The sequence below is a fragment of the Cherax quadricarinatus genome, chromosome 58 (assembly GCF_038502225.1).
Source record: "Cherax quadricarinatus isolate ZL_2023a chromosome 58, ASM3850222v1, whole genome shotgun sequence".
NCBI lineage: Eukaryota > Metazoa > Arthropoda > Malacostraca > Decapoda > Parastacidae > Cherax > Cherax quadricarinatus.
The window spans coordinates 21700041-21723815 of record NC_091349.1 but is presented as its reverse complement, the minus strand read 5'-3'; positions in this window follow the sequence as shown (position 1 = coordinate 21723815).

Sequence of the window (23775 nt, the reverse complement as noted above, 5' to 3'; positions counted from 1 at the left end):
CAAAGTCCTAGCCTCAATAACCCAACTAGGTAGACTGTTCCACTCATCAACTACCCTATTTCCAAACCAATACTTTCCTATGTCCTTTCAGTGGTGACGTGTACTTAGCTCTGTGAAGACCTGTTTGCACGCTCTCTACGAATTGAAGCAAGATGCCCCCCATCGAGTAACTTTACCAACAGCTTAAGGAAGAATTGAGGATGGCGAAGATGGAGATTCGGCGACTGACCGAGGAAAACAAGAAGATTCGTAGTAGTCCTCCTGTTTTGAGTCCTCAGGTCAAGAAAGGAAACTGGTCAGTGGCTGGACAGCAGGGAACGAAGTTGACGATCAAGAAGACGAATGGAAAGGTAGAAACGATGAAGAAGAAAGAGACTGCCGTGGAAACTGTTGTGGAAACATCTAATACATTCTCAGTGCTACCCGACGAATGTGAGTCGACTACTGGGAACGTCACGACGAACAACACCAAGGAAGGTAAGAATATTGTTGTTGTTGGGGATAGCCAAGTTAGGTATATGGATAGGGCATTCTGCTTGAAGGACAGGAGTAGGAGACAGAGGGTTTGCTTTCCTGGGGCTGGGATGGAGGATATTGTTAGCCGTCTGGATGACATCATGAGAGGTAATGGGAGCAATCCTATTATCTGTCTCAGTGCTGGAGGCAACGATGTTGGCAGACGTAGGAGTGAAGACCTGATTAGCAGGTATAGGTCAGCAATAGAAATAATTAGGAGGAAGGGTGGGAACCCTGTCATATGTGGTATTTTGTCAAGGAGAGGAGTTGGAAATGAATTGTTGTCCAGGGCAATTGGTGTCAATTGCTGGCTGGACAAATACTGTAAGGAAAATGCGGTAACATTCATTGACAACTGGGACCTCTTCTATGGCAGAAATGACATGTATGCCAGGGATGGGGTTCACTTATCTAGGTCAGGAGTGGGAGCACTGGCAACTGCAGTGGAGGGAGCTGTTAGGACTTTAAACTAGGAATAGTTAGTGGTATGGGTTTTGGCAGGAAAACAGTAAAGTCCAAGTGTAGTAATATTATGAGCTCTAGGGGAACTAGTAATAAGCAGAACGAGGTTGATATTGAAAAGCCAGTGACACTGGGTGATAAGGACAGTAATAGGTTTAGTAGAAAAACAGAAATGAGCAGGAAGGGTAAAGAGAAAGGAGAGTCTTTCAATGTTTATTATGCTAATAGCCGTAGTGCTAGGAATAAGATGGACGAGTTGAGATTAGTTGCTAGTGCAGGTAACATTGATGTATTTGCCTTAACTGAGACGTGGTTTAATTCAAAAAGTCGGGACATGCCTGCGGAATGTCACATTCAGGGTTTTAAATTGTTCCAAGTAGATAGAAGTATAGGGAAGGGGGGTGGGGTGGCATTGTATGTCCGAGATCGCTTGAACTGTTGCATAAAAACGGGTATTAAGTCTGAAGTAACACATACAGAGTCTGTTTGGATAGAATTTTCAGAGGGGCATGAAAAACTGATTTTAGGAGTGATATACCGTCCCCCAAACTTAGATAGGGACCAAGGGAGACTACTATGGGAGGAAATTGTTAAGGCCACAAGGCACGATAATGTAGTAATTCTAGGAGACTTTAACTTTAGTCATATTGATTGGAATTTCTTGACTGGGAATTTAGAATCATACGACTTCTTAGAAGTAGTTCAGGATTGTTTTTTGAAGCAGTTTGTGACAGAACCTACAAGGGGAAATAACCTGCTTGACTTAGTTCTGGGAAACAATGAATCCCTTGTTAATAATTTAGAAATTTCAGAGGAACTGGGTGCTAGCGACCACAAATCAATTACATTTAGCACTGAATGGAAGTATGATAGTAGCGATAACTCAGTAACAGTCCCAGATTTTCGCTTAGCAGATTACGATGGGCTTAGAGAACACTTATCATCTGTTGACTGGGGTAACGAAGAGAGCTATCAATATGACAGTTTTCTGAACACTAAACATGCTGCTCAAAGAACGTTTATCCCTTATAAAGAAATTAGATCAAATAGAAATGCCCCAAAATGGATGAATAATAGGCTCAAATATCTACTAGGGCATAAGAAAGGAATTTATAGACGAATCAAAAGAGATGAGGGTCATCTTATGAATCAGTATATTGACATTAAGAGGGACATTAAAAAGGGTATAAGAAAAGCTAAAAGGGACTATGAAATTAAAGTTGCTAGGGATTCTAAAACTAACCCAAAAAGTTTTTTCCAGGTCTATAGAACAAAAGTTAGTGATAAGACAGTTCCCCTTAAAAATAACTATGGGTATCTTACTGACAAAGAGAATGAAATGTGCTCGATTTTAAATAATTATTTTCTCTCGGTTTTTACACAGGAAGACACTAACAATATTCCAGTAATTAATTTTTATAGTGGGCTAGAAGAAGATAAATTATGTAACATCACAGTCACTAGTGAAATGGTTGTGAAGCAGATAGACAGACTGAAGCAAAACAAGTCGCCGGGTGCTGATGAGGTTTTTTCAAAGGTTCTTAAGGAATGCAAAATGGAACTCTGTGAACCATTAACTAATATTTTTAATTTATCTCTTCAAACAGGTGTAGTGTCTGATATGTGGAAGATGGCTAATGTAATTCCTATTTTTAAAAAGGGGACAAGTCGTTACCGTCAAATTACCGCCCAATAAGCCTGACCTCAATTGCAGGCAAATTACTAGAGTCAATTATAGCTGAGATTATAAGAAGCCATCTCGATTAGCATAGCTTGATTAATGATACTCAGCATGGATTCACAAGAGGCCGGTCTTGTCTAACTAATTTATTAACTTTCTTCAGTAAAGCTTTTGAGGCTGTTGACCACGATAAAGAGTTTGATATTATTTACTTAGATTTTAGTAAGGCTTTTGATAGAGTTCTGCACCAAAGACTGTTAAAGAAAGTGGCAGCTCTTGGCATTGGGGGAAAAGTGCTCTCATGGATCGAGTCATGGCTCACAGACAGGAAGCAGAGAGTGTCCATATATGGGGTTACATCCGAGTGGGGATCTGTAACAAGTGGCGTTCCACGGGGATCAGTCTTGGGCCCGTTGTTGTTTATAATATATATCAATGACCTTGATGAGGGAATTACTAGTGATATGAGCAAATTCGCCGATGACACAAAGATAGGTAGGATAATTGATTCAAACGTAGACGTTAGGGAACTTCAGGAGGATTTAAACAAACTATATTCTTGGTCAGAAAAGTGGCAGATGCAGTTCAATGTAGATAAATGCAAGGTTCTGAAGCTCGGGAGTGCCCATAACCCTAGCACTTATAAGTTAAATGATGTAGAACTTAGCCATACAGATTGCGAAAAGGACTTGGGGGTTATGGTGAGCAGCAACCTTAAACCAAGACAGCAATGAAGATTGAGACACTTATGCAGCATATGGGAATCTTTATTCAGGAAACGTTTCGCCACACAGTGGCTTCATCAGTCCAATACAAAGAGGAAGTTAGGTAAGACACATATGCAACAGTTAGACAACTTTATTCCGAAACGTTTCGCCTACACAGTAGGCTTCTTCAGTCGAATACAGAAAGTAGGCAGGAACAGTAGAGATGTGAAGACGATGTAATCAGTCCATCACCCTTAAAGTCGTAGAATTTGAGGTTGTCAGTCCCTCGGCCTGGAGAAGTTCAGTTCCATAGTCAGGAACTATCTGAAGATCAAGCGACAGTGCGGAGACTTAAATACTGTCGGAAGGAGAGGTGCAGGGTAGTAGTAGTAGTAGTAGTAGTAGTAGTAGTAGTAGTAGTAGTAGTAGTGAGAGGCAACTGAGAGGTCATGTCCCTCTCAGATCCAACCCTTCTCACTTGAAAAGCTTGTCCAAGGTGTTTTCTGTACCAAGATGCCACGTGTTGCAGTGTCTGACAAGATGAACATCAAAATGGTATACAATACCGACAGGTTGTTAGGTAAGACACATATGCAACAGTTAGACAACTTTATTCCGAAACGTTTCGCCTACACAGTAGGCTTCTTCAGTCGAATACAGAAAGTAGGCAGGAACAGTAGAGATGTGAAGACGATGTAATCAGTCCATCACCCTTAAAGTCGTAGAATTTGAGGTTGTCAGTCCCTCGGCCTGGAGAAGTTCAGTTCCATAGTCAGGAACTATCTGAAGATCAAGCGACAGTGCGGAGACTTAAATACTGTCGGAAGGAGAGGTGCAGGGTAGTAGTAGTAGTAGTAGTAGTAGTAGTAGTAGTAGTAGTGAGAGGCAACTGAGAGGTCATGTCCCTCTCAGATCCAACCCTTCTCACTTGAAAAGCTTGTCCAAGGTGTTTTCTGTACCAAGATGCCACGTGTTGCAGTGTCTGACAAGATGAACATCAAAATGGTATACAATACCGACAGGTTGTTAGGTAAGACACATATGCAACAGTTAGACAACTTTATTCCGAAACGTTTCGCCTACACAGTAGGCTTCTTCAGTCGAATACAGAAAGTAGGCAGGAACAGTAGAGATGTGAAGACGATGTAATCAGTCCATCACCCTTAAAGTCGTAGAATTTGAGGTTGTCAGTCCCTCGGCCTGGAGAAGTTCAGTTCCATAGTCAGGAACTATCTGAAGATCAAGCGACAGTGCGGAGACTTAAATACTGTCGGAAGGAGAGGTGCAGGGTAGTAGTAGTAGTAGTAGTAGTAGTGAGAGGCAACTGAGAGGTCATGTCCCTCTCAGATCCAACCCTTCTCACTTGAAAAGCTTGTCCAAGGTGTTTTCTGTACCAAGATGCCACGTGTTGCAGTGTCTGACAAGATGAACATCAAAATGGTATACAATACCGACAGGTTGTTAGGTAAGACACATATGCAACAGTTAGACAACTTTATTCCGAAACGTTTCGCCTACACAGTAGGCTTCTTCAGTCGAATACAGAAAGTAGGCAGGAACAGTAGAGATGTGAAGACGATGTAATCAGTCCATCACCCTTAAAGTCGTAGAATTTGAGGTTGTCAGTCCCTCGGCCTGGAGAAGTTCAGTTCCATAGTCAGGAACTATCTGAAGATCAAGCGACAGTGCGGAGACTTAAATACTGTCGGAAGGAGAGGTGCAGGGTAGTAGTAGTAGTAGTAGTAGTAGTAGTAGTAGTAGTAGTAGTAGTAGTGAGAGGCAACTGAGAGGTCATGTCCCTCTCAGATCCAACCCTTCTCACTTGAAAAGCTTGTCCAATGTGTTTTCTGTACCAAGATGCCACGTGTTGCAGTGTCTGACAAGATGAACATCAAAATGGTATACAATACCGACAGGTTGTTAGGTAAGACACATATGCAACAGTTAGACAACTTTATTCCGAAACGTTTCGCCTACACAGTAGGCTTCTTCAGTCGAATACAGAAAGTAGGCAGGAACAGTAGAGATGTGAAGACGATGTAATCAGTCCATCACCCTTAAAGTCGTAGAATTTGAGGTTGTCAGTCCCTCGGCCTGGAGAAGTTCAGTTCCATAGTCAGGAACTATCTGAAGATCAAGCGACAGTGCGGAGACTTAAATACTGTCGGAAGGAGAGGTGCAGGGTAGTAGTAGTAGTAGTAGTAGTAGTAGTAGTAGTAGTAGTAGTAGTAGTAGTATTAGTAGTGAGAGGAAACTGAGAGGTCATGTCCCTCTCAGATCCAACCCTTCTCACTTGAAAAGCTTGTCCAAGGTGTTTTCTGTACCAAGATGCCACGTGTTGCAGTGTCTGACAAGATGAACATCAAAATGGTATACAATACCGACAGGTTGTTAGGTAAGACACATATGCAACAGTTAGACAACTTTATTCCGAAACGTTTCGCCTACACAGTAGGCTTCTTCAGTCGAATACAGAAAGTAGGCAGGAACAGTAGAGATGTGAAGACGATGTAATCAGTCCATCACCCTTAAAGTCGTAGAATTTGAGGTTGTCAGTCCCTCGGCCTGGAGAAGTTCAGTTCCATAGTCAGGAACTATCTGAAGATCAAGCGACAGTGCGGAGACTTAAATACTGTCGGAAGGAGAGGTGCAGGGTAGTAGTAGTAGTAGTAGTAGTAGTGAGAGGCAACTGAGAGGTCATGTCCCTCTCAGATCCAACCCTTCTCACTTGAAAAGCTTGTCCAAGGTGTTTTCTGTACCAAGATGCCACGTGTTGCAGTGTCTGACAAGATGAACATCAAAATGGTATACAATACCGACAGGTTGTTAGGTAAGACACATATGCAACAGTTAGACAACTTTATTCCGAAACGTTTCGCCTACACAGTAGGCTTCTTCAGTCGAATACAGAAAGTAGGCAGGAACAGTAGAGATGTGAAGACGATGTAATCAGTCCATCACCCTTAAAGTCGTAGAATTTGAGGTTGTCAGTCCCTCGGCCTGGAGAAGTTCAGTTCCATAGTCAGGAACTATCTGAAGATCAAGCGACAGTGCGGAGACTTAAATACTGTCGGAAGGAGAGGTGCAGGGTAGTAGTAGTAGTAGTAGTAGTAGTAGTAGTAGTAGTAGTAGTAGTAGTAGTAGTAGTAGTAGTAGTAGTGAGAGGCAACTGAGAGGTCATGTCCCTCTCAGATCCAACCCTTCTCACTTGAAAAGCTTGTCCAAGGTGTTTTCTGTACCAAGATGCCACGTGTTGCAGTGTCTGACAAGATGAACATCAAAATGGTATACAATACCGACAGGTTGTTAGGTAAGACACATATGCAACAGTTGCATATGTGTCTTACCTAACAACCTGTCGGTATTGTATACCATTTTGATGTTCATCTTGTCAGACACTGCAACACGTGGCATCTTGGTACAGAAAACACCTTGGACAAGAATGAACATTAAAATGGTATAAAATACCGACAGATTGTTAGGTAAGACACATATGCAACAGTTAGGTATCTTTATTTTGAAACGTTTCGCCTACACAGTAGGCTTCTTCAGTCGAGTACAGAAAAGTTGATAGAAGCAGAAGATACTTGAAGACGATGTAATCAGTCCATCACCCTTAAAGTTTTGAGGTGGTCAGTCCCTCAGTCTGGAGAAGAGCATTGTTCCGTTGTCTGAAACAATATGAAGTTGAAGTGACAGAATCGGGCCTTATATAGTGCCAGGAGGTGAGACGTAGGTTGATTTGGGAGGGCAGGTCCTTCTCAAACCCAGCCGTTCTCACTAGTAGAGGTTGTCGAAGTAGATGGTCTGTACCAAGATACCCTTGTGTTGCAGTGTCTGACAGAATGAACATTAAAATGGTATAAAATACCGACAGATTGTTAGGTAAGACACATATGCAACAGTTAGGTATCTTTATTTTGAAACGTTTCGCCTACACAGTAGGCTTCTTCAGTCGAGTACAGAAAAGTTGATAGAAGCAGAAGATACTTGAAGACGATGTAATCAGTCCATCACCCTTAAAGTTTTGAGGTGGTCAGTCCCTCAGTCTGGAGAAGAGCATTGTTCCGTTGTCTGAAACAATATGAAGTTGAAGTGAGAAGGGTTGGATCTGAGAGGGACATGACCTCTCAGTTGCCTCTCACTACTACTACTACTACTACTACTACTACTACTACTACTACTACTACTACTACTACTACTACTACCACCCTGCACCTCTCCTTCCGACAGTATTTAAGTCTCCGCACTGTCGCTTGATCTTCAGATAGTTCCTGACTATGGAACTGAACTTCTCCAGGCCGAGGGACTGACAACCTCAAATTCTACGACTTTAAGGGTGATGGACTGATTACATCGTCTTCACATCTCTACTGTTCCTGCCTACTTTCTGTATTCGACTGAAGAAGCCTACTGTGTAGGCGAAACGTTTCGGAATAAAGTTGTCTAACTGTTGCATATGTGTCTTACCTAACAACCTGTCGGTATTGTATACCATTTTGATGTTCACAAAGAGGAAGGCGTAAGGAGAGGAGGAGTATGAGGTAATCAGTCCCTCAGCCTGGAGTCGATGTGTTCAGTCCATCAATCTTGTAGAATGTACAGCATAGGGCCGTAGACGTGGCTTATATACTGTAGTGAGGTGAGGTGAAGCAGGCGGAGGCGGGGTCATAGTGGTACCATCCACTAGTCGAAGTAGGTCTTCGTCCAGAGGTTGAACAAGTGTTGAAGAATTCTTTGTAACAAGATCCCATGATGCTGCAGTGTCTGACAGTTGTGATGAATGGTTTGAAAAACCGACAAGTTGAAGATTGAGACACTTATGCAGCATATGGGAATCTTTATTCAGGAAACGTTTCGCCACACAGTGGCTTCATCAGTCCAATACAAAGAGGAAGGCGTAAGGAGAGGAGGAGTATGAGGTAATCAGTCCCTCAGCCTGAACACGTCGACTCCAGGCTGAGGGACTGATTACCTCATACTCTTCCTCTCCTTACGCCTTCCTCTTTGTATTGGACTGATGAAGCCACTGTGTGGCGAAACGTTTCCTGAATAAAGATTCCCATATGCTGCATAAGTGTCTCAATCTTCAACTTGTCGGTTTTTCAAACCATTCATCACAACTGTCAGACACTGCAGCATCATGGGATCTTGTTACAAAGAATTCTTCAACACTTGTTCAACCTTTGGACGAAGACCTACTTCGACTAGTGGATGGTACCACTATGACCCCGCCTCCGCCTGCTTCACCTCACCTCACTACAGTACATAAGCCACGTCTACGGCCCTATGCTGTACATTCTACAAGATTGATGGACTGAACACATCGACTCCAGGCTGAGGGACTGATTACCTCATACTCCTCCTCTCCTTACGCCTTCCTCTTTGTATTGGACTGATGAAGCCACTGTGTGGCGAAACGTTTCCTGAATAAAGCTTCCCATATGCTGCATAAGTGTCTCAATCTTCAACTTGTCGGTTTTTCAAACCATTCTTCACAAGACAGCAATGCCTAAGCGTACGTAATAAGGCAAATAGATTACTGGGATTTATATCAAGAAGTGTAAGCAACGGAAGTCCAGAGGTCATACTGCAGCTTTATATATCATTAGTAAGGCCTCACCTAGATTATGCAGCTCAATTCTGGTCTCCATATTACAGAATGGACATAAATTCGTTAGAAAACATTCAGCGTAGGATGACTAAATTAATACATAGCATTAGAAATCTTCCTTATGAAGAAAGATTGAAGACTCTTAAGTTACATTCACTTGTTAGACGACGAATGAGGGGAGACCTGATCGAAGTGTATAAGTGGAAGATAGGTATTAATAAAGGGGATATTAATAAGGTCTTGAGGATATCTCTCCAAGAGAGGACCCGCAGTAATGGATTTAAATTAGATAAGTTTAGATTTAGAAAGGACATAGGAAAGTATTGGTTTGGAAATAGGGTAGTTGATGAGTGGAACAGTCTACCTAGTTGGGTTATTGAGGCTAGGACTTTGGGTAGTTTCAAATTTAGGTTGGATAAGTACATGAGTGGGAGGGGTTGGATTTGAGTGGGACTTGCACATCAGAGCTTATTTCTTGGGTAGCATTGAAAATTGGGTTGGGCAAATGTTTTGTTAGTGGGATGAATTGTAAAGGACTTGCCTAGTATGGGCCAACAGGCCTGCTGCAGTGTTCCTCCTTTCTTATGTTCTTAAACTTGTCTAATTTAAATCCATTACTGCGGGTTCTCTCTTGGAGAGATATCCTCAAGACATAAGAACATAAGAAAGGAGGAACACTGCAGCAGGCCTGTTGGCCCATACTAGGCAAGTCCTTTACAATTCATCCCACTAACAAAACATTTGCCCAACCCAATTTTCAATGCTACCCAAGAAATAAGCTCTGATGTGTAAGTCCCACTCAAATCCAACCCCTCTCACTCATGTATTTATTCAACCTAAATTTGAAACTACCCAAAGTCCTAGCCTCAATAACCCAACTAGGTAGACTGTTGATAAATTAGACACATTTGCAACTCTTGGGTATCTTTATTGAGGAAACGTTTCGCCACACAGTGGCTTCATCAGTCCATACAAAGGAGAATCTTGAAGAACAGGAGGAGAATGAGGTAATCAGTCCCTCAACCTTGAGTCGATGTGATCAGTCCATCAATCTTGAATAGAATACGGCATACGTGCTGAGAAGGAGCTTATAAACCGTTGGTAGGAGAGGTGCAGCAGACATAGGTGGTGTCACATTTGTTCAATGTGGAAGTAGGTCGTGCCCACAAACCTGTCAGACACTGCAACTTCTTGGGATCTTAATACTTGGGAATTCTTCGCTTGCCTAATTCTTGGGCACGACCTACTTCCACATTGAACAAATGTGACACCACCTATGACTGCTGCACCTCTCCTGCCATACGGTTTATAAGCTCCTTCTCAGCACGTATGCCGTATTCTATTCAAGATTGATCGACTCAAGGTTGAGGGACTGATTACCTCATTCTCCTCCTGTTCTTCAAGATTCTCCTTTGTATGGACTGATGAAGCCACTGTGTGGCGAAACGTTTCCTCAATAAAGATACCCAAGAGTTGCACATGTGTCTAATTTATCAACATGTCGGTTCTCTGAACCATTCATCCACATAGGTAGACGGTTCCACTCATCAACTGCCCTATTTCCCAACCAATACTTTTCTACATCCTTTCTAAATCTAAACTTATCTAATTTAAATCCATTACTGCCGGTTCTCTCTTGGAGAGATATCCTCAAGACCTTATTTATATCCCCTTTATTAATTCCCAACTTCCACTTATACACTTCGATCAGGTCTCCCCTCATTCTTCGTCTAACAAGTGAATGTAACTTAAGAGTCTTCAATCTTTCTTCATAAGGAAGATTTCTAATGCAATGTATTAATTTAGTCATTCTACGCTGAATGTTTTCTAACGAATTTATGTCCATTCTGTAATATGGAGACCCGAATTGAGCTGCATAATCTAGATGAGGACTTCTGTTGCTTACACTTCTTGATATGAACCCCAATAATCTATTTGCCCTATTGGTTTAGAAAGACACGTAAGCAAACACTATGACATATTTATTAGAAAACGTTTCGGTCCTGGGACCTTGATCACTTCTAACATACAGAGGTAGAAAGACATTATATATATAGGCGGAGAGTGAGATGTGAGTGACGCACGTGACCTGAGGAATGTCATGTTGTGATGAGGACGGGTAGACGATGAAATCATGTGACTCCTGTGTTGTTGGGTTGGTGGTGCTTAAGTATCATGTATGCCATTGTTTTTGAAATTTTGTAGTTTCCAGTGTTGCGTTCTATAGTGTCGGTGACGGTGATTAGTGAGGCTTCTAGACACCATCGGCGTCTAAGGTCTGGTTCTGTGAGAACGAGTTGTGCTTCATTCCAGTTCATCAAATGCCCCGTGGAGTCTCTGTGGAGGACACAGGCGTACCTTACATCGTCTCTGTTAGAGGCATTTCGATGCTCATTCAGACGGACTGCAAGATCTCTGCCTGTCTCGCCTACATATTTCTTGGGACAGAACCCACAGGGGATAGTGTAGACGCCTGCTGTAGAAGTTAGAGGTGTGGGGCTGCGTTTCGTAGTGAGGTCTTTGATAGATGATGTGTTTATGGTGGAAACATTGATGTTACTCATAGCAAGTGCCCGGCGAGTATTCGTGCAACCTCACCACATGGGAGTACTATGAACTGCTTAGGGGGCTGTTCCATGGGCGGTTTGTTGAGGATAGCTTGTGCCTTGAGTCTGCAATCTCGGATGAAGAAAGATGGGAACTGAAGACGTGTAAAGGCTTGTGTTATGTAAGTGCATTCTTCTTCTAGAAAACAAGGGCTGGAGATGCGAAGAGCTCTCAAGAAGAAGCCAGTGAGGACTCCTCTCTTAGTGCGGGTTTCTTGGTGTGAATAAAAATGTATAAGATCGTCCTTGTTGGTAGGTTTTCTATACATTTTGAAGAGAAGTTTGTCACTGTCGGGAGATCTGCACAGGAAAACGTCGAGGAAAGGAAGTTTGCCATCGTTTTCGAGTTCAAGTGTAAACTTTATTGATGGTTCAACTGCATTGATCTTGTTGAGAAGGGCCTGGATTCTGAGACGTCTCGGATAGAAAACCAATATATGATCAACGTATCTTAGCCAGGTAACGGTGTTGGGAATGAGAGGGCTGAATTTCTCTGTCTCTAGGTTTTCCATGAAGAGGTTGGCAGGCACAGCACTGAGCGGGCTGCCCATTGCCATCCCAAAGCACTGTTTGTAACAGTTGTCCTGATACTTGAAGAAGTTGAAATTAACACAAAGATCCACTAGATTGATGAAATCTAGAAGAGGTAAAGGGAGGTCGTGGTTTTCAGTGAGCCTCTGTCTCAGAATGTTGATTGCAGCGTCAGTAGGAACGTTGGTAAAGAGGGCTGTGACATCGAAGGAAACCATGCTTTTGTTTTTAACATTCACGTCTTCATTTCCCATCTTTCTTCATCCAAGACTGCAGACTCAAGGCACAAGCTATCCTCAACAAACCGCCCATGGAACAGCCCCCTAAGCAGTTCATAGTACTCCCATGTGGTGAGGTTACCACGAATACTCGCCGGGCACTTGCTATGAGTAACATCAACGTTTCCACCATAAACATATCATCTATCAAAGACCTCACTACGAAACGCAGCCCCACACCTCTAACTTCTACAGCAGGCGTCTACACTATCCCCTGTGGGTTCTGTCCCAAGAAATATGTAGGCGAGACAGGCAGAGATCTTGCAGTCCGCCTGAATGAGCATCGAAATGCCTCTAACAGAGACGATGTAAGGTACGCCTGTGTCCTCCACAGATACTCCACGGGGCATTTGATGAACTGGAATGAAGCACAACTCGTTCTCACAGAACCAGACCTTAGACGCCGACGGTGTCTAGAAGCCTCACTAATCGCCGTCACCGACACTATAGAACGCAACACTGGAAACTACAAAATTTCAAAAACATTGGCATACATGATACTTAAGCACCACCAACCCAACAACACAGGAGTCACATGATTTCATCGTCTACCCGTCCTCATCACAACATGACATTCCTCAGGTCACGTGCGTCACTCACATCTCACTCTCCGCCTATATATATAATGTCTTTCTACCTCTGTATGTTAGAAGTGATCAAGGTCCCAGGACCGAAACGTTTTCTAATAAATATGTCATAGTGTTTGCTTACGTGTCTTTCTAAATCAACTTGTCGGTATTTATTACCAAGGTTTATACCATTTGCCCTATTACGTATGCTTAGACACTGCTGTCTTGGTTTAAAGTTACTGCTCACCATAACCCCTAAGTCCTTTTCACACTCTGTATGGCTAAGTTCTACATTATTTAATTTATAAGTGCTAGGGTTATGGACACTCCCGAGCTTCAGAACCTTGCATTTATCTACACTGAACTGCATCTGCCACTTTGCTGACCAGGTATTGATTATTATTATTATTATAATCAAGGGGGAAGCGCTAAACCCGGAGGATTATACAGCGCCTGGGGGGGGGGGATATGTGGAAGGCATTCAGGCTTAATTCGGGGAACTGGAGCACAGATCCAATTCCCTAAATCAAGAGCCCCTCACCAACATCAAGGAAGACCAGGTATTGAGTTTGTCTAAATCCCCCTGAAGTTCCCTGATATCTACGTTTGAATCAATTATCCTACCTATCTTTGTGTCATCGGCGAATTTGCTCATTTCACTAGTAATTCCCTCATCAAGATCATTGATATATATTATAAACAACAACGCCACTTGTTACAGATCCCCACTCGGATTTAACCCCATATATGGACACTCTCTGCTTCCTGTCTGTGAGCCATGACTCGATCCACGAGAGCACCCTTCCCCCAATGCCATGAGCTGCCACTTTTTTTGGTGCAGAACTCTATCAAAAGCCTTACTAAAATAAAAGTAAATAATATCAAACTCTTTATCGTGGTCAACAGCCTCAAAAGCTTTACTGAAGAAAGTTAATAAATTAGTCAGACAAGAACGGCCTCTTGTGAATCCATGCTGAGTATCATTAATCAAGCTATGCTTATCGAGATGGCTTCTTATAATCTCAGCTATAATTGACTCTAGTACTTTGCCTACAATTGAGGTCAGGCTTATTGGGCGGTAATTTGACGGTAACGACTTGTCCCCTGCTTTAAAAATAGGAATTACATTAGCCATCTTCCACATATCAGACACTACACCTGTTTGAAGAGATAAATTAAAAATATTAATTAATGGATCACAGAGCTCCATTTTGCATTCCTTAAGAACCCTTGAAAGAAGCTCATCAGGATCCGGCGACTTATTTTGCTTCAGTCTGTCTATCTGCTTCACAACCATTTCACTAGTGACTGTGATGTTACATAATTTATCTTCTTCAGGCCCACTATAAAAATTAATTACTGGAATATTGTTAGTGTCTTCCTGTGTAAAAACCGAGAGTAAATAATTATTTAAAATCGAACACATTTCATTCTCTTTGTCAGTAAGATACCCATAGTTATTTTTAAGGGGACGTATCTTATCTCTAACTTTTGTTCTATAGACCTGGAAAAAACTTTTTGGGTTAGTTTTCGAATCCCTAGCAACTTTAATTTCATAGTCCCTTTTAGCTTTTCTTATCCCCTTTTTAATGTCCCTCTTAATATACTGATTCATAAAATGACCCTCACCTCTTTTGATACGACTATAATTTCCTTTCTTATGCCCTAGTAGATATTTGAGCCTATTATTCATCTATTTTGGGTTATTTCTATTTGATCTAATTTCTTTATACGTGATAAACGTTCTTTGAGCAGCATGTACAGTATTCAGAATACTGTCATATTGATAGCTCTCTTCGTTACCCCAGTCAACAGATGATAAGTGTTCTCTAAGCCCATCGTAATCTGCTAAGCGAAAATCTGGGACCCAGTTCCTCTGAAATTTCTAAATTATTAACAAGGGATTCATTGTTTGCCAGAACTAAGTCAAGCAGGTTATTTCCCCTTGTAGGTTCTGTCACAAACTGCTTCAAAAAACAATCCTGAACTACTACTAAGAAGTCGTATGATTCTAAATCCCCAGTCAAGAAGTTCCAATGAATATGACTAAAGTTAAAGTCTCCTAGAATTACTACATTATCGTGCTTTGTTGCCCTAACAGTTTCCTCCCATAGTAGTCTCCCTTGGTCCCTAAGTTTGGGGGACGGTATATCACACCTAAAATAAATTTTTTATGCCCCTCTGAAAATTCTATCCAAACAGACTCTGTATGTGTTACTTTAGACTTAATACCCATTTTTATGCAACAGTTCAAGCGATCTCGGACATACAATGCCATCCCACCCCCCTTCCCGATACTTCTATCTACTTGGAACAATTTAAAACCCTGAATGTGACATTCCGCAGGCATGTCCCGACTTTTTGAATTAATCCATGTCTCAGTTATGGCAAATACATCAATGTTACATGCACTAGCAACTAATCTCAATTCGTCCATCTTATTCCTAGCACTACGGTTATTAGCATAATATACATTGAAAGATTCTCCTTTCTCTTTACCCTTCCTGCTCATTTCTGTTTTTCTACTAAACCTATTACTGTCCTTATCACCTAGTGTCACTGGCTTTTCAATATTTACCTCGTTCCGCTTATTACTAGTTCCCCTAGAACTCATAATATTACTACACTGGGACTTCACTGTTTTCCTGCCAAAACCCATACCACTAACTATTCCTAGTTTAAAGTCCTAACAGTTCCCTCCACTACAGTTGCCAGTGCCCCCACCCCAGACCTAGATAAGTGAACCCCATCCCTGGCATACATGCCATTTCTGCCATAGAAGAGGTCCCAGTTGTCAATGAATGTTACAGCATTTTCCTTACAATATTTGTCCAGCCAGCAATTGACACCAATTGCCCTGGACAACAATTCATTTCCAACTCCTCTCCTTTGCAAAATACCACATATGACAGGGTTCCCACCCTTGACCTAGTTGTTTTTTATGCCTCGAATACAGAGGTAGAAGAAGCAGTAAAGGTATAAAGGCGATGTAATCAGTCCGTCACCTTGGAAGACGTAGCTTTGAGGTGGTCAGTCCTTCAGCCTGGGGAAGACTTCTGATCCATATTCACCATAGTCTGCTGCCTCTGGATTCAACTGAAGAAGCCTACTGTTTAGGTGAAACGTTTCAGAATAAAGATACTTAACTGTTGAATATGTGTCTTACTTACCAACTTACCACCTTATCACAGTCTGCAAGGGATTGTGTAAACACCTACAATGACTATTTCAAGATTCTTCACTCTGGTCCTGGTCAGATCTTTGATGGATGTACTGGTTGCGATGGTGACTAGTGTTGGCTTGTGCAAGTACTTTGGAAACGTACTTTGTTTAAAGTGGTGTTAATGCGTGGTAAACTGATGAACTGAAGGGCCCCTTTCTTGCATGTCTTGTTGAGAAAGGAAGAAAATTGCAACCGTGAAGGTTTGATGAGTGTATCCACTTTCCTCTACAAGAAACTTTCAGGTGAAAATTCGGTATGCTCTTAGGAAAATTCCGGTCTCGTTTGGTGTTAGTATCCTGATTGGAATAGAAGTGTGTAAGATCGTTTTTGTAATAAAGTTGGTAGAATTACCGACAATATGTAAAGTAAAAGGACACAAGTGCAATTAATGTGACATTTATTGTGGCAACGTTTTGCTCTCCAGGAGCTTTATCAAGCCATTACAAACAATACATGGACACAGAGGGTATATAAAGGCTCTGAGTGAGGTGCAATACTAGTGAGGTACCATTTCGATGTTCACTAGTGGTAGTAATAGTAGTAGTAGTAGTAACAAAAATAATACAATATGGAAGAGCAAATAATTCGTACATGAGTAAAAGGATATAAAAGCTATTACTTGGGTAACATAAAAATAGGTTGGACAAATATAGACTGGAAAGAGGCAGGTTTTTTTTCGGTGTTCACTCTCTGTAATGTGCTTGTGTAGTATAACAGGAGAGACTATGTGATGGCAGGGTTTACTGTTTTCAGGAGGATTCTTGCTAAGACTTCGGAGATGGTGAAGCTGCCGTTGTTTTGTTTAATTGAGAGAGTGAACAGAGTGAACAGAGAGTGAACACCGAAAAAAACCTGCCTCTTTCCAGTCTATATTTGTCCAACCTATTTTTATGTTACCCAAGTAATAGCTTTTATATCCTTTTACTCATGTACGAATTATTTGCTCTTCCATATTGTATTATTTTTGTTACTACTACTACTACTACTACTACTACCACTAGTGAACATCGAAATGGTACCTCACTAGTATTGCACCTCACTCAGAGCCTTTATATACCCTCTGTGTCCATGTATTGTTTGTAATGGCTTGATAAAGCTCCTGGAGAGCGAAACGTTGCCACAATAAATGTCACATTAGTTGCACTTGTGTCCTTTTACTTTACATATTGTCGGTAATTCTACCAACTTTATTACAATCTGTCGGACACCGCATTAAATTTAGCTTCGTCATTTCGGAGGTATTAGCCAGGATTCGACTGTTACGAAGTTACTGTGAAGGTTAGGAGGGGTTAAATACTAGTCTGGGGGTAAATATCAAGTTATTTAAAAATAAGCTACCCTTAACCCACTCATACTTTGTAAACTCCTACATGAAATGTTCGACAGGTGTTCAGTACTTTAGGTCTGATCATGAGAGAAGAGCAGATAAGCTCACCTTTAGAAAAAATATGCATGTTACGCCTTTTACTGCGTAACGTAAATAAGTCCTGGTTCCTAAGGGTAAACAACCTACCTAGTCTAGGGACATTTAAATTACTCCACATAAACCAACCTATGGCCAGTTTGTACCTTCACATTAAGCGTGGAATCAGTAGTTATTAGCAGGAAGGGCACATAAACTAACATATATAAAAATATAATATTAATAATAAACTTGCATATACAACACATAACCTACTCTACATATAAAATCACCACACGCTGGTACACTTTTACCCGGTACTCACATTAGCTCACTGTCATACTGCTACTAGTGAGAGAAAACCATATTTACAAACAGGGAGGCTCCATGACAACCCCCCTCCCCTCCATTTCTGCAGACCTCTAAGCCTGCAGGCAGCACACTACACGAGTACTCTCGCAGGCCTCTCCTCATTCTAGGGCCTTACAGATAAACAGAGGAGCACCAAAGCCAATAAAATAACCTATGTCATAAACTTACGCAAACTTACCATCCCTACTCACACCAAACCATGACTTATTCCAGCCACCGCTGTTCTCGTACTGATTCAAAAACACTTCCCCTGCTCCTGTCCTGTCCTGGCTACTCTTCAGGACTAATATGTGTCTGGTTTCAGAACAAATCCCGGAAACTGACATTATATATGGAGCATTTTTTATACACATTCAACAATACACTGCATAATAATACATATATTCTACATAATATATACACCTGGAAAATCCTAGAGGGACTAGTACCGAACTTGCACTCGAAAATCACTCACTACGAAAGCAAAAGACTTGGCAGACGATGCAACATCCCCCCAATGAAAAGCAGGGGTGTCACTAGCACGTTAAGAGACCATACAATAAGTGTCAGGGGCCCGAGACTGTTCAACTGCCTCCCAGCATACATAAGGGGGATTACTAACAGACCCCTGGCAGTCTTCAAGCTGGCACTGGACAAGCACCTAAAGTCGGTTCCTGACCAGCCGGGCTGTGGCTCGTACGTTGGTTTGCGTGCAGCCAGCAGCAACAGCCTGGTTGATCAGGCTCTGATCCACCAGGAGGCCTGGTCACAGACCGGGCCGCGGGGGCGTTGACCCCCGGAACTCTCTCCAGGTAAACTCCAGGTAATAGTATATACAACACAGAATCTGCCTTCAACACATTTCGTATATTACAAAATAACACACTAATACACTGCTACTAGTTAGGCAATATGATAATTACACATTACAACAACAACAAAAAGAAAACACCACTACTACGTAACTCAACCTGGCTCAAGGACATCTTCCCAGTTTCTAGCTCACTAGTGACGCTAATAACGTCACTCCCAGTTGATCGTCTGATACAGGTCCAACTGGCTGTGTGTAATACGTGTCCACAGAAAACACTGACATTAATTATACATTTATGGAGCACTTTTTCTTTACAGTATAAACTCCTTATGTTATACCTGGAGGTTACCTGGAGGTTATTCCGGGGATCAACGCCCCCGCGGCCCGGTCCATGACCAGGCCTCCCTATACACAAACAATTTTCACATTTATGCAGTAACTTGCATAACATCTGTTTAAAACATTGAACCCTGTCATAACATAACAACCCGAGTTACGTTAACAAATACTATTACTACTGCCACTATTACTGCTACTACTACTTTATTGAAAACGTTTCGCCCACACAGTGGGCTTTTTCAAGTTATGTAACGATTATAGGCGAGGAATACTGAAGTTGACTGCTGAGAGAAGGTTAGGTTTAAAAAGGATCTGCCCGACATGGGCCGGTAGGCTTGTTGCTATGTGGGAAAACTCTGAAAGGGGCATGAGGTTCAGCTATGTTGTAAAAGCTGTTGGTCTGGTTGAAATTGTGGGTGTCTTCTTCCCTAACGATGAGTCTTGCGCCTCTGAAGTTAATTAAATGATTGTGGGAGTTCTAGTGTTAAACACAGACGTTCTTCAAGTCGTCCTTCTCAAACATGACCTCTTCTCAGCAGTCACCTCCTACACTCCTAACCTCACCAATCACCTCACCATATTATTGGAGGAAACTTTTCGCCAAGAGTGGCTTCTTCAGTCCTAATACTGAGAAAACTAAGAACGAGTATGCATGTATACAGTGGCAGGAGTCAGATGGTAAGCTGCTGGGGGGGGGGGGGTAGTGCTAGTATTTGTAGTCTCTGTGGTGTGATGGGTTGGTTGTGAGGACCTACTAGTGCTACCCTCTCGCAGCTGACCACCTGACTCCTGCCACTACATGTACTCGTTCTTAGTTTTCTCTGTATTAGGACTGAAGAAACCACTCGTGGCGAAATGTTTCCTTTAATAAAAGTCCTGAACTGTACACGAGTGTATTTTTCTATATCTTATATATCTTATCTTTTTTGTATCTTACCATTTTTTCAGGTAGAATAATGAAACTAATAGTGTAGTAGGTAGAATAATGAAACTAATAGTGTAGCAGGTAGAATAATGAAACTAATAGTGTAGCAGGTAGAATAATGAAACTAATAGTGTAGCAGGTAGAATAATGAAACTTAATACTGAAGCTGGTAGAATAATGAAACTAATAGTGTAGCAGGTAGAATAATGAAACTTAATACTGAAGCTGGTAGAATAATGAAACTAATAGTGTAGCAGGTAGAATAATGAAACTAATAGTGTAGCAGGTAGAATAATGAAACTAATAGTGTAGCAGGTAGAATAATGAAACTTAATAGTGTAGCTGGTAGAATAATGAAACTAATAGTGTAGCAGGTAGAATAATGAAACTAATAGTGTAGCAGGTAGAATAATGAAACTAATAGTGTAGCAGGTAGAATAATGAAACTAATAGTGTAGCAGGTAGAATAATGAAACTAATAGTGTAGCAGTGTTATTGCTGTTCTTGCTGCTGAACAGCGGTTTAGTGCCGATGAAGGTAGCGTAGGTAGCAATGATACGGCCGTGGACTAGATTGGCTTTAATCGGGTAGGAGTGAGTACACAACGGGCAGTGTGAGGAAGTGACCGCAAGCCAGTCCGTGGAGGGGGAGTACTTGTGTATGACAAGTCGGTCGAGGCGGGAGTGAGAGAGGGTGGACTGTGCGTCCCACCGACCTAGGTAGGCCTACAGAGGGCAGCACTGAATGCCGCGAAATATGAACTAGTCAGAGCAGACGGCTAGGCTGTGTGCTCTGACAGTACAGGCTGTCTACATTTGCTCGGCCACGCACCTCGCGTCGTCCCGACGCGACAATACTGGTGGGCCCATAGGTATAAAGGAATTACACTAGCTACCCCAGAGAGGGACTGGCTTTCGCTCACTAGTAAATAAAAAATGGACAAAAAAATGCAACAGGCAAAAAAAAAACTCTCCCATCCAGGGGAAGAGAAAACTGGTTTGCCCGCGCTGTTTCATCGAGTAGAGAGCCAGGAGACGTCAGCACTGGAACTAAAATCTTCTATATACAGGTTGTCCGCAGGGCTGAACATCAGTTGACCACTCGTCTACTAACGTTGTTGCACGCTCACATCTGCAAACAATGACTGACAGTAGCATTTCCTAAGGTGTGACATGTAACTCAGAGGGCAGCACTGCCCTGACCGTAATACAGGCTTTTTTTTTACTTTAGTTATAAAACACTGGTGCACATACGTACAATAATACTATATCCATGGAATTCATTACACTCTGGGTACCCTTCTAAAAGTATTTACATAATTACATGATGTTGTCCACCCTGACTCTATTATCGACTAGCTATACAATGTGTGTGCATTTATACCCATTTCTGCAAGCAAACAATTAGCATAACTAGCGTAGGAGTCGGACAAGTCAGTAGGTACGTCAATGTCACAGAAATGTACTGTTGTCCTGGGTCGCAGGCCATAAGTATGGAGCCTTACTGGGCCGTCTTCCGTACCAGTAGTAGTGGGAGAAGGGATAGACGGTTTGTCCCTAACATTAGTCTGATCGTGGCGTTGCAACGCACGCGCCTCCAGCTCTGCTTCGGCCTGCATATGGTCCACATACTTCATGTGATCAAGGTGGGCTTCCTTGATAGTTCCCGTAGCAATCTCCCTCACCTCGAACTTATTGCCACGGAGCTGTCGTAGGACACGGTAAGGACCCACAAACTTTGGGACAAGTTTGTGCATACCTGGGGTCTGCACTGGGTTGAGCAACATAACTTTGCAACCTGGTTCCACTTTGCTTTCCTTGGCGCGGGCATTGCGCTCAGACGTGAACCTATCAGTAGCTTTCATAAGGTTCTCTCGTACCCGCTGGAAGACAAGCTGCGTTGTCCTCATCTTTACTACACTGGGGTTATCAGTATCGTAAGTAGGTCTAGGTGGAGTAAACAGAATTTCATATGGTAAGCGCTTGTCATAACCATACAAAGCAAAATGAGGTGTCTCACCGATCGAGCTGTTGAGGGAGGAATTTAATGTACACTGAACATCTGGGATAGCCTCATCCCATGTAGTACAACTTGGGTTAACGGTTACTCTGAGCACCTCCAGGACTTTGCGATTTGTACGTTCAGCAAGACCATTACTCGCAGGGTGGCGTGGAGCTACTGGCGCTTGATGAATGTTGAATCTGGAGCAAAGATCCTGCATTATGCCATTTATAAACTCAGACCCATTGTCTGACAGAAGGACACGTGGGCAAGTATGACGAAGAACAACATGCTCACGGAAAGCACTAGCGACCGTTTCCGCGGTTTTATCAGGGATGGGTACTAATTCACTGTACCGCGTCAAGTTATCTACCATTACAAGCAGGTGCTTATTTCCCTTCTCCGAGGTCGAGAAGTTCGTCAACAGGTCGACAGAAGTTCTCTCCCAGGGCTCCTTTGTAATGGGATACTTTAGAATGGGGTTAGGACCTGTAATGGTACCCTTGTGCTGTAGGCAGACAACACACTGGTGTACATGCTTGGCAATGTCCGATGCCATCTTAGGCCAGAAATATTTCATTCGTGCCTGTTTGATACTGCGGTCCTTCCCGGGGTGCGCTACACCTGGGACATTGTGGATCAACCTAAGAGTAGCTGGTATCATGGACTCTGGTATCACCAGTTGGTATACGGTTCTGCCGGGGTCCACCAGCTGTGCAACACGGCACAGTACTCCTTGGTTGACCACTAAATCCTTCAGTGGAACGGGAGACTTGACCTGTAAGTCAACGTCCTCCTTGGTAAGGAAACGAAGGACTGGAGACCACACAGGGTCCTGTCGTTGGGCTCTCTCGAGATCCTCAACAGAGAACGAATTGCCGACACTCACGAATGCTATATGTCTCGACAGGGCATCAGCTACAACATTTTGCTTACCTGGGACATAGCAAATTTCAGGGTTGTAGTCATTGAACGTGAGCGACCACCGAGCATGCTTTCCCGAGAGGTTCTTATTCGCAAAAAGGGCCACTAAGGGTAAATGATCTGTATAAATCTTGATAGGATAATGATAGATGATATCCCGAAAATGACTCAGGGCCCATACAATGGCTAAAGCTTCTAGCTCTGTCACTGAATAATTGACTTCCGCTTTAGTAAGAACACGGCTAGCATAGGCAATAGGCTGTTGCTTACCATTAGATTCCTGTGACAAGACTGCACCGATGCCAACTTTGCTGGCATCAGTCGTCAAGGTAAATGCCTTGGTGAAATCAGGGAATCTAAGGGTTGGGGCTGATGTTAACTTGTTCTTAAGAATGACAAAAGCTCGTTCCTGATCGCACGTCCACTCAAAAGGGGCATCCTTCTTGAGTAAGCGTGTCAGGGGTGCAGCAATGGTGGAGAAACCTGCGATAAAGGTGCGGTAGAAACCCGCCAGGCCTATGAAGGACCGGACTGCATCCGCCGTCATGGGTCTGGGGAATTTCTGCACGGCCGAGATTTTAGACTCGTCCGTCTTTATGCCATTCTGAGTTACTACGTGACCCAGAAATTTTATTTCCTTCCGGAGGAAATGACATTTGGAGAGCTTTACCTTAAGATTTGCCTGAGCTAGCCTGTCCAATACCCTGTCAAGTTTCTCAAGATGTGACGGGACATCTTGCGACATGACTATGAGATCATCCAGGTAGACCATGAGCGTGCCACCTAGGAGGGTACGGAAAATTGTCGTCATCAAACGACTAAACGTGATTGG